At 44.8% G+C, this 16,600-nt stretch overlaps 1 pseudogene; it reads left to right on the top strand.

Moving 5' to 3' along the window:
* Positions 1-203: 203 nt before the first annotated feature.
* Positions 204-16,600, top strand: LOC120684932 (annotated as a pseudogene).

Here is a 16,600-nt window from a genome sequence, read left to right on the forward strand (position 1 = left end):
TCAGAGGCTAAGCGAAAGGGCTCTCCCTGTGGGCACGGTGGGAAATCTGTAGGAGCCAAGAGGAAGAGATCATATTTCACACTGGATAGCCTCCCGACGGTATTGTACATCTTCCTGAGCTTGTGTTCGTCCAAATTCTACTTATCGATAGTTGTCGGTCCGACGTTATCGTTGGCTTTTGTACTGTGCTTCTTCAGGATTTATTGCAAAAGATCGTTGCCCACGTGCCAATGCAAGATGCTGCACGTGCGGCCTGTGTCTCTCGAGAGCTTTTACAGTCCTGGAGGTGTTACCCTGAGCTACAATTCAATTCCAGGACTCTAGCTCTGAATGAACAGCACACATGTGTACGAGGTCGAATGGCCAGAGAGATCCTCAGCAGGATTGACAGCGTTCTGAGAAACCGTTCTGGAGTCTGCGTGAAGAGGCTGAAATTTGAGTTCCGGTTTCTCCGGAAGGTGCCAACCAGCTACATCGATCGCTGGCTTGAGGCAGCCACCCCTGGGCTCGAGGAGCTCACCCTGGAGCTGCCCCAGGATGGCCAAGTGAAATACAGATTCCCCTGCAAGCTTTTCTCTGATGGAAAAGGCTACTCTATCCAGTCTCTTTGCCTCGACGCCTGTTCTTTTCACCCTGATCTAGGATCTTGTAATTTCAGAAGCTTGAAGAGAATGCACTTAAGCTCGGTGCACATCAACACAGAAGAAATAGGATCCTTTCTTCCCAACTCCCTTGCTTTGGAGCATCTTGAACTCTGGCATTGTCATGAAATAGCTTCGCTCAAACTTCCTTGCACGCTGCAGCGGCTCAGTTTCTTGCGGGTGGGGCGATGCGACACGCTGCAAATGATATAGAGCGATGCTCCATGCCTCTCCACCTTTCACTATGAAGGGCCGATATTGCCACTCTCGTTTGGAGATTCACTGCAACTGAAGGACATCAAGATGTCAGTCTACCCTTGGTTCAACTTGTTCAACCATGCTCGCACTGTGCTTCCAACATTTGCCCCGAACCTTGAAACTCTATTCCTAACGTCTGCTTATGAAGTCGGCACGTTTTTATCAAGCAGCTTGGTGCCAGGAAAATTTCTTCAACTGAAGTACCTGGAGCTGGCGATTGTTGGACCAAAGACCCAAATGGACTTGTACTATGAATACGTGTCTCTGGTTCCTTTTCTCAATTCTTCTCCAGCATTGGAAACTTTCATATTGCACGTATGTCATCTTTCATCTCTCTTAGTACACATTTTTTTATCTTCTTTTGGAATGAATGGCATGAGCTAATTTCTTCTGTGCAGGTAGAGGAGTCCGCTACACAGGAATCTGTATTGGTTATTGACCCTACAAAATTGTGGAGAACGCATCATCACAGGAGCATCAAGAATGTGACGATCACTGGTTTTTTGTTGGATATATTATGGGCTTTGCTCATATAATATTTAATATATCAAATAAACTCTAAGGCCTGTATAAATATTGTGCATGTGATGGTTTAATGCCATTTGGAATTGTGACCGAATGGTTTAAATATTGTGCATGCCTGAAGTCAATTAAGTGCAGGAATTTCGCTTATTAACACACATGCATGCGTGTGATGTTTTGTCTATTAAGGTGGGAGTCTCTGCAAGTAATTGTAGGAGTCCCCCCCCCCCCCCCCTAATTTGGGATTTATGGTGATTGATGACAGTGCTGAAATGAGAGAGGGCACCTCCAGCGCTTCACCTTCTGCATGTGCATGGCACCTCCTGCACTTCACCTTCCGCATGCACATGATAAAAGTGTATGTTGGTCATTCTTTCTACGGATTGACACACAATAATTCCATTTCTTTTGCTGCCGCACTAGTTCTTCCCGTTCCGTCTCCTGCACGCACACGAGATGGAAGAGTAGGCCTCCGGAACGTCTCCGTCCGCTGGGTTCACATGCTCGGGGGAGGACGGCAATCACGTTTTTGGGGAGTGCGACGTGGCACGACTACTCGCACGACTTGACGGGATCTTCACAGCGACTTTTCTGCACTGCACCGAGCGGGACGACTACATCGACCAAGCACCATGTCGCTTTCGGGTGCTTCCGGCTCTGCCGCTGGGTATGCCGATTTAATTCTGAAAATTGCTATGTTTGTGTCTAGTGTCTACAACATGATCAACGTGTTTTTTTGAGAAATATCACATGTCATGTCTTGCTGTTTGGCGCTAAAATATTGTTTATGATGATGTTGATGACGTACTACTTGGACAAGCACATATATGATATCATGCAATTCTTGCTTGCGTCAATTTTATGGAATAAATTAAACATGAATTTGCCTAATTTTCTAACAATCCAAAAACATGATTTTAGACAATTTTCATCTGTTGGTTTTGTGGGTATGCTGAAACCACTGCCGTTTGAGGGCACTCACTACAAGAGATGGCGCCAGAAAACCATTCTGTGGTTGACCTCTATGCGTTGCTTTTATGTGGTGACTGAGATGCCTGCTACTGTTCGAACCGTTGATGAGCAACGTCAGTTCGATCATGATGACACCAATTGTAAGGCTGGCTTGCTGAGCGTCATTGGAGATTCTCTCATTGATGCATATATACAGCATCCGACTGGTAAGGCGATTTGGGATGCACTTGAGGCCCGTTATGGCATTTCTGACGCCGGTTCTGAGCTATACGTCATGGAGCAGTTCCATGACTATCAGATGATTGAGAACCGTCCAGTAGTTGAATAGGCTCATGAAATACAGGCACTGGTGAAAGAACTTGAGCTGTTTGGGTGTGCGCTTCCCGACAAGTTTGTGGCGGGTTGCATGATCGCAATGCTGCCACAATCTTGGACTGACTTTGCAACTTCTCTGAAACATAAGAGGCAAGAGTTTAGCACTGCTGAGCTTGTTGGGACTCTTGATGTTGAGGACAAGGCTAGAGCAAAAGATGTCAAAGGCAAGAAGATCGTTGAGGGGAGTTCTAGCGCACATGTGGTGCAAAAGAATCGTCCCAAACCACATAAAAATAAATTTTAGCAAGAGCTTAAGCAGAAGCCCTCTACTTCTTTCAAGAAGGGTAAAAAGATGATGAGCAAGGACAAGATGAATTGTTTCACCTGTGGCAAGACTGGGCACTTTGCTAGAGAGTGTCCTGAGGCTAAGTGGAAGCCTCCTCCTCCACAGAAATTAGTTAACACCGTTGAGACTGAAGCAGCTACTTCTGGGTATGGTAAATTTTTACCTTCTGCATTTTCAGTTTGCTATTCACCTGATTGGTGGGTTGATACCGGTGCAAATATACATTTGTGTGCTGATTTTTCCTTATTTTCTTTTTATCAGGCTGGGCGGGCTGGCTCCTTGCTGATGGGGAATGGAGTGCGTGCGGCTGTTCATGGTGTTGGTACGGCCGTTCTGAAGCTTACTCCGGGAAAGATCGTGCATCTCAAGAACATGCATCATGTCCCATCAATAAAGAAGAACTTGATTAGTGGCTCCTTGCTCTGTCGTGATGGCTATAAGCTAGTATTTGAATCCAATAAATGTGTTATTTCTAAGTATGGAACTTTTGTTGGAAAAGGCTATGAGAGCGGAGACTTGTTCCGCTTGTCTTTGGTTGATAATTGCTTTAAGTATGTGAATAATGTGATTAATAATGTTGAGACTAATATTTGGCATTCGAGATTACGTCATGTTAACGTTGGCTGCATGTCCCGCTTAGCTAGTTTGAATTTAATTCCTAAATTTGATGCGGTCAAAAATTCAAAGTGTCATGTGTGTGTTGAAGCAAAACAACCTCGCAAGCCTCACAAGGCTGCTGCGGCGAGAGAGTTGGGACCGCTTGAATTAATTCATTCAGACATTTGTGAGATGAATGGAATATTGACCAAAGGTGGCAAGAAATATTTCATGACGCTTATAGATGATTGCACTAGATTTTGCTACGTGTATCTATTGAAAACAAAGGATGAAGTGTTGCATTATTTTAAAATCTATAAGGCTGAGGTAGAAAACCAACTTGAAAGGAAAATTAAACGGGTGCGTTCTGATCGCGGAGGAGAGTATTTTTCAAATGAATTTTCTGAGTTTTGCGTGGAGCATGGAATTATTCATGAGAGGACACTGCCATACTCACCACAATCCAATGGGTTTGCTGAGAGAAAGAACCGTACTCTAACTGATTTGGTTAACGTCATATTAGAAACTGCGGGACTACCTAAGGAATGGTGGGGTGAGGCGATTTTGGCAGCATGTCATGTCCTGAATAGGGTGCAGGGTGCCAACAAAGAACAAAGAAATTACACCATTCAAGGAATGGGAGAAAAGGAGATTAAATCTCTCTTATCTGCGAACATGGGGTTGTTTGGCAAAGGTGAATGTGCCAATTAACAAGAAGCGAAAGCTTGGACCCAAAACCGTTGATTGTGTTTTTCTTGGTTATGCTATACATAGCGTGGGTTATAGATTTTTAATAATAAGTTCCAAAATACCGGATATGATTGAAGGTACTATCATGGAATCGAGAGACGCAACATTTTTGAAAATGAATTTCCCATGAAAATATACCTAGTACTTCTAGTCATGATTCTATTTCTTTGATGATATCAATGAACCGATAAATAATGCTGATTTTGAAACCCATGTGGAAACTCCTAAGGAGGATAATAATACAGTCACTTGAAAGAGTAAGAGGCGAAGGATTGTAAAATCCTTTGGTGAAGATTTTATTATATAGCTTGTGGAAGACACTCCCATAACCATTGCTGAGGCATATTCATCTATTGATGCTGACTTATGGAAGGAAGCAGTGCAAAGTGAGATGGATTCCATTATGTCTAATGGGACTTGGGAAGTGGTTGATCGTCCTTATGGATGTAAACCTGTGGGGTGTAAATGGGTGTTCAAAAAGAAAATGAGACCTGATGGTACTATTAAGAAGTACAAGCCAAAGCTGGTGGCTAAGGGCTATACACAAAAAGAAAAGAGAAGATTACTTTGATACTTACTGTGCTAATATCCTTGGTTGTCTCATTCATCAGATGGATGTTAAGACAACTTTCTTAAATGGAGAGCTTGAGGAAGAGATCTATATGGATCAGCCTGATGGATTTATGGCAAAAGGTCAAGAGGGTAAGGTTTGTAAGCTGCTAAAATCTTTGTATGGCCTAAAGCAAGCTCCTAAGCAGTAGCATGAGAAATTTGATAAAACGTTAACATCAGCCGGCTTTGTGGTGAATGAAGCTGATAAATGTGTGTATTATCGGTTCGGTGGAGGTAATGGTGTCATTTTGTGCTTATATGTGGATGATATTTTAATATTTGGGAATAATATTGAAGTGATCAAAGAAGTGAAGAATTTTCTGTCTAACAATTTTGAGATGAAAGACTTGGGTGAGGTTGATGTTATTCTTAACATTAAGCTATTGAGAGAAGGAAATGGTGGGGTTATTCTTGTGCAGTCCCACTATGTGGAAAAGGTGTTAAATCGTTTTGGGTACGATGACTGTGCACCAGCTCCAACTCCTTATGACCCAAGCGTGATTTTGAGGAAAAATCGGAAAATTGCAAGAGACCAATTGAGATATTCACAAATAGTTGGTTCTCTCATGTATTTGGCTAGTGCAACCAGACATGATATCTCGTTTGCTGTGAGCAAACTAAGCCGGTTTGTGTCAAATCCGGGAGATATTCACTGGGGTGCTCTTGAGAGAGTACTGCGCTATCTAAAAGGTACAATGAGTTATGGCATTCATTTTACCAGGTATCCGAGGGTACTAGAAGGTTATTGTGATGCTAATTGGATTTCTGATGCTGATGAGCTGTATGCTACGAACGGATATGCGTTCCTGCTTGGAGGTGGCACTGTTTCCTGGAAGTCTTGCAAGCAGACTATCTTAACGAAGTCTACAATGAAAGCAGAACTGATAGCATTGGATACTGCTGGCGCTGAAGCCGAGTGGCTACGTGAGCTCCTTATGGATTTGCCGATTGTAGAGAAACCTATACCGGCTATCTCCATGAACTGTGACAACCAAACTGTGATAACAAAGGTGAACAGTTCAAAGGACAATATGAAGTCTACAAGGCATGTGAAAAGGCGCCTGAAGACTGTCAGAAAATTGAGAAACTCCGGAGTAATATCATTGGCCTATGTCCATACTTCAAATAATCTTGCAGATCAGTTTACTAAGGGTCTATCACACAATGTGATAGAAGGTGCATCGAGGGAGTTGGGCTTGAGACCCACTTGAAGTCATTCCATAGTGGTAACCTATCCTTTGTGATCGGAGATCCCGTGAATTAGGATGGCGAAACAAGCTAGTGGATGGCTCAGGGAGAGACTCCTTAGAATAAAGTCCAGCTCATTTGAGATGCACCGCCTCTCCAATACTACTAGGGAGGTTGATTAAATTCTTAATGTGATCCGAGTGGCTTGATAAAGCAGGGATGTTGTCCTACAGAACATCCTAAAAGGAACACACCTATATGAGTTCGACTGCTAGTCACAGTCTATGAGATGTGGGTAATCTCTAGATGCTCATGAAAGGCTTTGAAGTGTGACTTATATGCTTCACTACAGAGGGGATGCTTGCAGCAGCCTAGTACCATGATATGAACTTTGGTGAAGCTCATTTCGCGCAAAACTGTCAATTCAAGGCATAGTCCATTGTTCAGTTATGAGTGAGTGGAATCTCTGTTCTAGACGGATGTTCAACTTAACAGTCTCCGTTGAAATCCTGGTATATCAAAGAAGTATGGATTTGAGATTATTATACATGTCCTAGAGTTTGGTGGGGATTATTGGATATATTATGGGCTTTGCTCATATAATATTTAATATATCAAATAAACTCTAAGGCCTGTATAAATATTGTGCATGTGATGGTTTAATGCTATTTGGAATTGTGATCGAATGGTTTAAATATTGTGCATGCGTGAAGTCAATTAAGTGCAGGAATTTCGCTTATTAACACACATGCATGCGTGTGATGTTTTGTCTATTAAGGTGGGAGTCTCTGCCAGTAATTGTGGGAGTCCCCCCCCCACACCAGGGGTGTCTATTTATCGCTTTCAGCGATTTCCCCTAATTCCATCGCAGAAGCGTCCTCCGCCCCCGCCCCGCGTCCTCCGTCCCCGCCCTTTCGTCCTCCGCCCCGGCCGGCGGCTCTCGCCGCCGCGCCGTCCGCCCACCAACCACCGCCGGCGCGTCCCCGCCCTCCCCTAACCTCTCCGGCGCCACGCCCCCGCCCGGGACCTGGTCCGGCCGCCGGCGCCCACCACCCCGGCCGGCGGCACGGAGCGCCGCCTCGCCGCCCGCCCACACACCACCGCCCACCGCCGGTCGATTCCTCCCCCCACCACCTTCTCTTCTAGGTCCGGTGGCCATGGAGCCCTTCACCGCCGCCGTCGCCACCCCCAGCAACCCTAGATCCTAAGGCCGCCGCCGCCCTCCACCACCCCGGCCGCCGACGACCTCGCCGGCGGCCGCGCCGCCCACCAACCACCCCTCGGACCCCGGCCACCCCCCTCCCCTAACCCCGGCGCCAACCACCATCGCTGGCTCGAGGTTGAAGAAGCACAGTCCGCGCGCGGGCCCACCTACCAGCGAGCTGCGCCTCCCTTCTGCGACAGCTCGAGCTCCAGCAGCGTGCGCGATAAATATCCTCCCCGCCCACACCCCCCTTAATTTGGGTTTTATGGTGATTGATGACAGTGCTGAAATGAGAGAGGGCACCTTCTGCATGTGCATGGCACCTCCTGCACTTCACCTTCTGCATGCACATGATAAAAGTGTATGTTGGTCATTCTTTCTACGGATTGACACACAACAATTCCATTGCTTCCGCTGGCGGACTAGTTCTTCCCATTCCGTCTCCTGCGCGCACACGAGATGGAAGAGTAGGCCTCCAGAACGTCTCCGTCCGCTGGGTTCACCTGCTCGGGTGAGGACGGCAATCACGTTTTTGGGGAGTGCGACGCGGCACGACTACTCGCACGACTTGACGGGATCTTCACAGCGACTTTTCTGCACTACACCGAGCGGGACGACTACATCGCCCAAGCACCATGTTGCTTTCGGGTGCTTCCGGCTCTGCTGCTGGATATGCCGATTTAATTCTGAAAATTGCTATGTTTGTGTCTAGTGTCTACTGCATGATCAATGTGTTTTTATTGAGAAATATCACATATCATGTCTTGCTGTTTGGCGCTAAAATATTGTTTATGATGATGTTGATGACGTACTACTTGGACAAGCACATATATGATATCATGTAATTCTTGCTTGCGTCAATTTTATGGAATAAATTTTATGGAATAAATTTTATGGAATAAATTAAATATGAATTTGCCTAATTTTCTAACATTATTGCCCCACGACAGAACTGATGAGTCTGACCTTTCATATCCTCGAGAACGCGGTGTCGCTTCATAGCCTTACACTGGATAGCAGGATCCGTGGTTTTGGGAAGGATTTGGTTGCGCCCATTTCGCAAGACAGTGATTTTAAAGAGTGGCAGAGTAGCTTCGTTGGCAATGAGGAAACCCTCTGGTTGACGAGGAGATCTTGTCCGCACCAGGAGGTTTACCTTTCTCAGAAATGTATCATTAGCCATATCATTGCGAGGGTTCCTTCCTCTGTGGAATTAAAAGTACTTGGTACACCCCCGGCTGAAGTTATGTTCTTCTACTCAGAGATGGAAAGGCAATGGGGTTCAGTGGTTTGCCCACGTTGGGAAAACTATTTATCATCTCTTAGGAACTCCTGATAAAATCCAATTGGTGCCCGTCAAGCAATCTGGCATGACAGATCTGAATCGAATGGACCGTGTTGTGAAGCTATTGGTGCCTTCAGCACATAATGGCAGAGGAACTTTTGATTGTTCTTGTCAATCAACTGCGATGCTAAATTATGCAACACCAGATGCTGACGAAATAAGGAAGGCTCTGAGTTACATGTAATTAATTATTTTGTGCCTTGGCAGTATAAAATGTAATTGTTAATTAGTACACGTTATATTTTTGCTGTATTATTAGTGCTGGAATGGCATTGACAGATTGGAAAAATTCTTCTCTTATTCGGTCGACTTATCCGATCGTTTTGACATATGACGGCTCATTGCTCGCTGAGATTAACAGATCCACCTGTCACTTGTTGGATATATTAATAGGCGCATTTTGTTCTGCACCGCCAAGCATAGAATCTCCAGCTGCTATTCATTTTGAAACCTCTTTTCTTTATGGCATGAGCTGAGAGCAATAAGAGCTGAGAGCAATAGTCTTGACAACCGGTGGTTCCTGTTACCAGTTTGATGGTTAACGTTAATTGACAGATCTTCTGCTCGACTGATTTGCTAATGAAGTTTTGTAGTCGAAATCAATCCAGTTAGACTACGTTCAAACATATCTTAGTCCAACAAGGAACAGCAGTTCCTCTTAATCTCAGCTAAAAGATCCCAAAAAGACCTGATGACTCCAAAAACCATTGACAATAAATTTTCAGGTAAAAAGGACTAACCTGTCGGTTGAGACTTGAAACTAGGCCACCTTTGTTGATTTGCAGAGCGCATACAAGAGAGTATATTAACATTACTCTGATATAAGTTATGTACAATATTGATATGACCAACAGATCCAACAACTCATGATATTTTCCTCAAGCTCCAGGTTTGAGGTGGCAGAATTTTTATTGCGGCAAATCATTTAGACCATAAGAAGCACCGATCTCATCAGCTGACATCAGAAACAGAGTTTCAACATTCCGGGCCACTATGGAAGACATTTGGTGCATCGCTCTCTATCACCTGCAGGCTGCAGCATGAATGCTGCATCGCCCAACCCGCATGAAACTGAGCCGCTGCTGTGTGCAAAGGTATTTTCAGTTTCAGGCAAGCTCTCTCATGGCAGTGGCACAACCCCAGATGCTCCAGAGCAATCGAGTTAGAAAAAGAAAAGTGCAGGATAATTCCCTGCAAAACGAATGCTAAAAAGTGAGAGCCTTTACACTACTACTGCTACCTACCTACATTCGTATATGTTCTTGACATGCTTTTGGTATTGTGAAGCGGAGCAGATAAGGTTGTCATTATTTGTTTCAAAAGTTAACCTATCTAATCAGTTAATCTTCAATGAAGTAAAGAAGAGATGTCCAGGTATAGGTATTGAGGTTTCATTTTCCAGCATGGCAAATATCTGACAATACCTGCAATCAAACAATTCAATGGGCTGTCTAATCTGACCAAGAGAAAACAAGAATACACTCCAATCAAAACTTGACATAACTCCAAGGGGCCTCGCTAATTTACGGTTGCCCGGAATTTCTGCCGCATATGATCGATCTCTGACAACTATTTTCTTTCCTTTTTGACATTGCTGGTGGGTGCGTCATTCTCTTTTCTGCATCGCAGCAACTAATGATGACCACACAGTACCAAGAATAAGCGGTCAACCTCAAATCCAGTCCCCTAATTTTTTTTTTTGGAGGGAGAGGGGGGATAGCAAAAAAAAGTACCGATAAACAAAACTTTATGAATTAGCGTTGGGTAACTCTAAGAAGGTTTCGAAAACCTTATTAGTTCTTGTTCATGCGAAATATATGCATCAATGCATCGGAGTACACTCATGACAGCTTCAAGGATATATCAGTGTTGGTGATATGCCCAAGAGCCCATCATCACAATACGGTATAAAGGACCAAAAGGATATTGATCCAAGAGGGATTAGGGTTACTAATGGGTCTATGAGATAGAAGCCCATTAGTACGCCCTATATATACGAGGGAGGGGCTAGGGGGGCGACACCCCGGTGAGCCACGCCACCTCCTAGCCGCCGCCCCTCCCTCTCTCTCTCGGCCGCCGCCCATGTCGTGCGTGCGGTGCTAGCACACCGACGCCCGGCATTTCGTCACCGTACGTGTGGACTCCGTGGAGGCGCTGCTACGACTGCTGCGCTGATCGGCTGCTGGGATCAAGTACGAGGAGCTCGGTTCGTGGGACGTGATCGACTACTCCCTCTACATTGACGCGCAACTTCTTCCGCTGCGCTGCGCGTCTAGTGGTAACGATCTATGATCTTCCACTCGCAAGCATCTTGGATATATGCGGTAGTGATGCTAGCGTAGCCTACCTGTTTACCTACAGTGGTATCAGAGCCATCTTGCGTAGTTTTTGTCTGGATCATTAGCATATAGGTGATATGTTGTTGTAGTAGATTGGATCTATTACTTTTGCACGGTTTGATTAGATCAATTGGTCATAAGGGGTTAAAACTAGAGCGAGTTGATTGCGCAGCATGTGACAAAAGATTAGTTCGTGTTCTTTCTCTGTTATGCATACGACATGTCTCTACCGGCTGGAATCACCATTAGAGACTAACTGTGTGCATAGTCAGCAGATTGAACCAACAGATCGAGGTCATGTGTAGATGCAGTCTTCTCAAGTGCAAAGTTTGCACGGTCAATGTGATTGACCTAGTGAAAATTGAGGCATTATGAATGGCTCGGATTTGAGGTGATGCGATCACTCTGATGAGATTTTCATAGGGATTCCATAGATGCGATCTGTGTAATTCCGTGAGGTTTTCAGGGCGCTGCCCTGAGACCCGCGGGGGACCGCCGTTGCTTTCTCGTTGTAGCGGCTTCCTAAGCGCTACTTTGGTAGAACATGTCGTACACCTAACTTGTTTTTGCAAAGTGTGATGTGAATGGTATGGCCTCAATGTCATGTGATGATATATGTGACGATTTGTGCGGCCTGCGTGTCGCAAGTTAACACAACCGGGTTGAGGTTGCACCATTATTGTATAACGACCTGCGTGTCGACTTGTGATGTTTGAATCCTCATGTAATTATTTCACTAGCTATTAGATGTAGTAGCTTAGTATCTTTTCATGGAGGCTTTAATCATGATGGCGATGATGATCACCACAAGACAGGACGGATGGCAATGGAGGTCACCTTGGAGTCATGGCGATGGAGCCCATTGTGATGCAAGAGGCCATACTATTCACAATATAATATGATTATATGCCTGTGATGTTTATTTTCCTGTCATACTATTCTTTCATGCTTTTACATATGGTGGATGCTTTAATCATGATAGAATAGCTTCCCTCAGAAAAGGTTGAGTTTTTGATGCCTTTTACCAATAGCTACACCTATAAAATTTGATCGTTGTGTGGTAGGTTTACCAAAGTAGAGTACCCTCAGCTATCACTTTTGTATAGGGTGGATGTCAGACATTCACAAGCATAGTATTGGTTTACTCAGCAAAGCTATCAAAACAGTTTTGGGCTTTAAGGCATAGGGTTGGGGCCGGGGCATTGGATGCCACGCAACAAACAAGAGTCGCATAGAGATGTGATTAGTAATTTGTTACTTACCTGTATCACTACTTTTCTAGCCGTGATGCTAAAGCTCACTAGAATTTGTGATTATGGATCTTGAACCACTATATGTCATTAGAGGGAAGATGACTTTGATATAGTAGGTTGTCTTTTGTTAAACCAGTTAATGAAAGTCTTTACATAAACTTAGTGCTGAAATCTTGCTTTACTTTAATGTTGTAGATCATGTCTGCCAGTAACAATTCCGCTTTCAATTTGCGTTCTGTTCTTGAGAAAGAAAAGTTGAATGGAACAAACTTTATTGATTGGTACCACAACCTGAAAATTGTTCTCAGACAAGAGAAAAAGGAGTATGTTCTTGAGCAGCCATATCCTGATGATCTCCCTGACAATGCAACTGCTGCTGATCGCAGAGCTTATGAGAAGCACTGCAATGACTCACTTGATGTCAGCTGTCTGATGCTCGCCACCATGTCCCCTGATTTGCAGAAGCAGTATGAGCATGCGGATGCTCACACCATGATCGAGGGGCTGCATGGGATGTTTCAGAACCAAGCTAGGACTGAGAGGTTCAATATCTCAAAGTCCTTGTTTGCGTGCAAGCTGCCAGAAGGTAGCCCAGTCAGTCCTCATGTGATCAAAATGATTGGTTACATTGAGACTTTGGATAGACTTGGTTCTGAACTTCACCAAGACTTTGCTACTGATGTTATTCTCCAGTCGCTCCTGGCGAGCTATGAACCTTTTATCATGAACTTTCAGATGAATGGCTTGGATAAAACATTGAGTGAGTTGCATGGGATGCTAAAGACAGCAGAGGAGAGCATTAAGAAGAATCCCAATCATGTGATGATGATTCAGAAGGGGAACAAAAAGAGGAAGCGTTGGACGCCTCCTAATCCCAAAGGTAAAGGCAAGGAAAAGAGTTCCGGTGGTGAGTCCTCGGGCTCTAAGCTAAAGCCAGCACCTAAGGCCAAATCTGGCCCTACTTCTGAGGATGAATGCTTCCACTGTCATGAAAAGGGACATTGGTCTAGGAACTGCAAGAAGTACTTGGAAGAAAAGAAGAAGAAGAAGGGAAGTGAGACTTCCACTTCAGGTATAAATGTTATAGAAATAAATATTGCATTATCTTCTAGTGAATCATGGGTATTTGATACTGGATCGATGATTCACACTTGCAAATCGTTGCAGGGTCTAAGTGAGACTAGAAGATTTGCAAGAGGCGAGTTGGATGTTCGTGTCGGCAATGGCGCAAAGGTTGCGGTGTTGGCGGTCGGCACCTACCACTTGTCTCTACCCTCCGGATTAGTTTTGGAATTAAATAATTATTATTACATTCCTGCTTTGAGCAAGAACATTATTTCTTCTTCATGTTTGGAAGAAGTTGATGATTTTAAGATTGTAATAGAGAACAAACGTTGTTCTATTTTTTGCAATGGTATTTTTTATGCTCATTGTCCATTGGTGAATGGATTATATGTTCTTGATCTTGAGGATAAATCTGTCTGTAACATTAATACTAAGAGGCTTAGACCAAATGATTTGAATCCCACTTTTATTTGGCATTGTCGCTTAGGTCATATAAATGAGAAGCGCATTGAACAACTCCATAAAGATGGATTGTTAAGCTCATTTGATTTTGAATCATTTGACACATGTGAGTCTTGTTTGCTTGGAAAGATGACCAAAGCGCCTTTCACTGGTCATAGTGAGAGGGCGAGTGAATTGTTGGGACTTGTACATACCGATGTATGTGGACCAATGAGCTCAATAGACAGAGGTGGTTTTCAGTACTTCATTACTTTCACTGATGACTTTAGTAGATATGTGTAACACCCTGTTTATAAAAGGATATAAACCGAGCAATCATATACGTGCCAGGATCAAGTCACACGTATATACAATAGAATGAACAGTATATCATAGCACATATCACGTAAAAAGATATAATAAAGCGAATACGAATGTTATTTATTACATTAATGACAAAAGTCTGGTACAGAGTATGCGGAAGCGTAATACATAAACGATAACTCTCGTCGGAAGCAGGGCGCTATAGGGACGTCGATTGGGAGATGAAATGCCTAGAAGTCCTCGTAGTCCTGGTAGCGCTGAGCGAACTCCCTCGCGTCGGCAGGAACTGAGCAGCAGTAGAGTATCCCCAAGAGGAAAAAGAGTAGAGTAGGCAAGAGTGAGTACACAACTTGTACTCAACAAGTATAACACAAACTATGAGGCTCTAGGTTGGCTGACTGACTGCATTAGCTTTTAAGTCTTGGCAAAATTTTATTAAAGCTAATTACTACAAGTTGATGAATTACCATAAACCCAGTTACATAGTAATTAATCAAAATTAATCATGTTACTACTGAGAATCAAACCGAAACCACCAAGATAACCCCGAGAGGCACCCCCCTCGTCGGAATGAGATAACCCCACTAATCAAAAGGAGGATCTGGGCCGCTCATGACCGTGAGCACGGCTAGTATACCAGTTTTACACTCTGCAGAGGTTGCACATCTTTACCCACAAGTCGTGAGCTACGCCAGTTGTTCATCACACTTCCTTAGGTGAGATGACTAGCAAACTCACTACGAGGCCGTTACAAAGGACACGTTGGTAAGGTGTAACCGATAAGGAATCAGGCTCCGCAACGATGGTAACCACCTCGAGGGGTACGCAGACCAAGCCTCGTAGCCTGGGCACCATTGAAGCTCACCACCCCCATGCCCCGTCGGTAAGTTACTCCCGAACCAAAATGACCTAATTAGTAAGCCAAGACCGTCCCATTCCAGTCTTGTGGTAGCGCTGTTGTTCCAGGTTGTCGCTCTATGAACCGGTCCTTATGGAGAGTGGCCAACCAGGCAGTAAGCACCGTGCTAGCCCCCCTAAACCATGTTTCTAACAAAATAAATTTTAACGAGACGTGAGCCCCTCAAACGGGCCACTCTCAAAATTAAGTTGCATAAGCCATTAATCAAATTAATTAAAAAGGATCATTATTTGTTATAGCGCGGCACCTAGCACAACTAACCAAAATGCAACCCAAAGGGTATATAAAAAGGATATAAAGTGGCTAGGAAAGTCCTTATAGGCATACAGTATTAAAATGCAGTATGAAAATGTATTTAAAGTGATAGGTGTTGTTCATGTTATACTTGCCTTCCTCGTACTGCTCCTGCTGCTGCTCAAACTGGTCGGATGTCGGCTGCTCCGGGTACTGGTACTGAGGTTCCTCAGATGGATCAACGTCTACTCACGAACACATGGCCAAAAACAATACACAACAATAAGCATACAAGAAAACACTAATAAAAGCTAAGAAACAGTATATCAATACATAAAAACAGCACACTAAACTAGTCTAAAACTATTCTACGCGTTACAACGATCGCGTGGATATAAAGAACGCCTAAAACGGAGCTAAAACGCAAAATCTAGGCCTAAAACAAGTTCCAGGGACCTATTTGTAAGAAAACTGGAGTTTCTAGGGGTTTTCTGGGCAAAACCGAGGACTAAAACGTAATTAAACTAAAACTCTGGGGTCTAACTCGCAAAAAGACTAAGCCTGGACGGCGGGTTCTATTCTGAGAAAAGCCAGGGGGGTCCGTGCAAGTTTCTGGGCCAAACTGTAATTATTTTTCAATACACTAGGACTGCGGGTTCATTTTAAGAAAACCCAGGGGTCTTTAACAAAAGTGCCAGGGCGAACCAGTAAGATTGGATCTGAGCCGTTGGTTCAAGATCCGATGACTTAGATTTAAAGGAACCTAGATCTAATCTGGAGCGTCGGGTATAGATCGGGCGGCTGGGGTGAAAAGGGGCGTGTGAGGCGGCGGTGGGCGGCCGCCGGCAACGAATCTCGTGGCGGCGCAGCACTGAGCTCGCCAGAGTTTGGTGTTTCCGGGGTTCCAGGGGTCGCTTTGTCTAGGGTTTTGTCCTGGAATGATCACCGCGACATGCGTGATCCACCCAAGGCTTCTACTGGGCTCGGGGAGGGCCGGAGCGGCGGGTTCGACGGCGGAGGCGGCTCGGCGTGACGGAAAAGTCACCGGTGAGCAGAGTTCTAGAGGCCCCAGGGGCTGCGGCCTACCAGTTCTAGCGCCAAACGGAATGGGATGATGTGTAGGTTCTCACCGAGGGTTTGAATCGAGCGGGGGTCCGCGTAGAGGGCGCGACGACGGCGTCCGGCGGCAAGGATGGTGCGGAGCTTGGGGAGGTGGCGCTGCAGGGCGTGCTCCGGCTCCTCGAACTCGTGATCCGGTCCGCACGGGTTCTGTGA

The sequence above is a fragment of the Panicum virgatum genome, chromosome 8N (genome assembly GCF_016808335.1).
Source record: "Panicum virgatum strain AP13 chromosome 8N, P.virgatum_v5, whole genome shotgun sequence".
NCBI lineage: Eukaryota > Viridiplantae > Streptophyta > Magnoliopsida > Poales > Poaceae > Panicum > Panicum virgatum.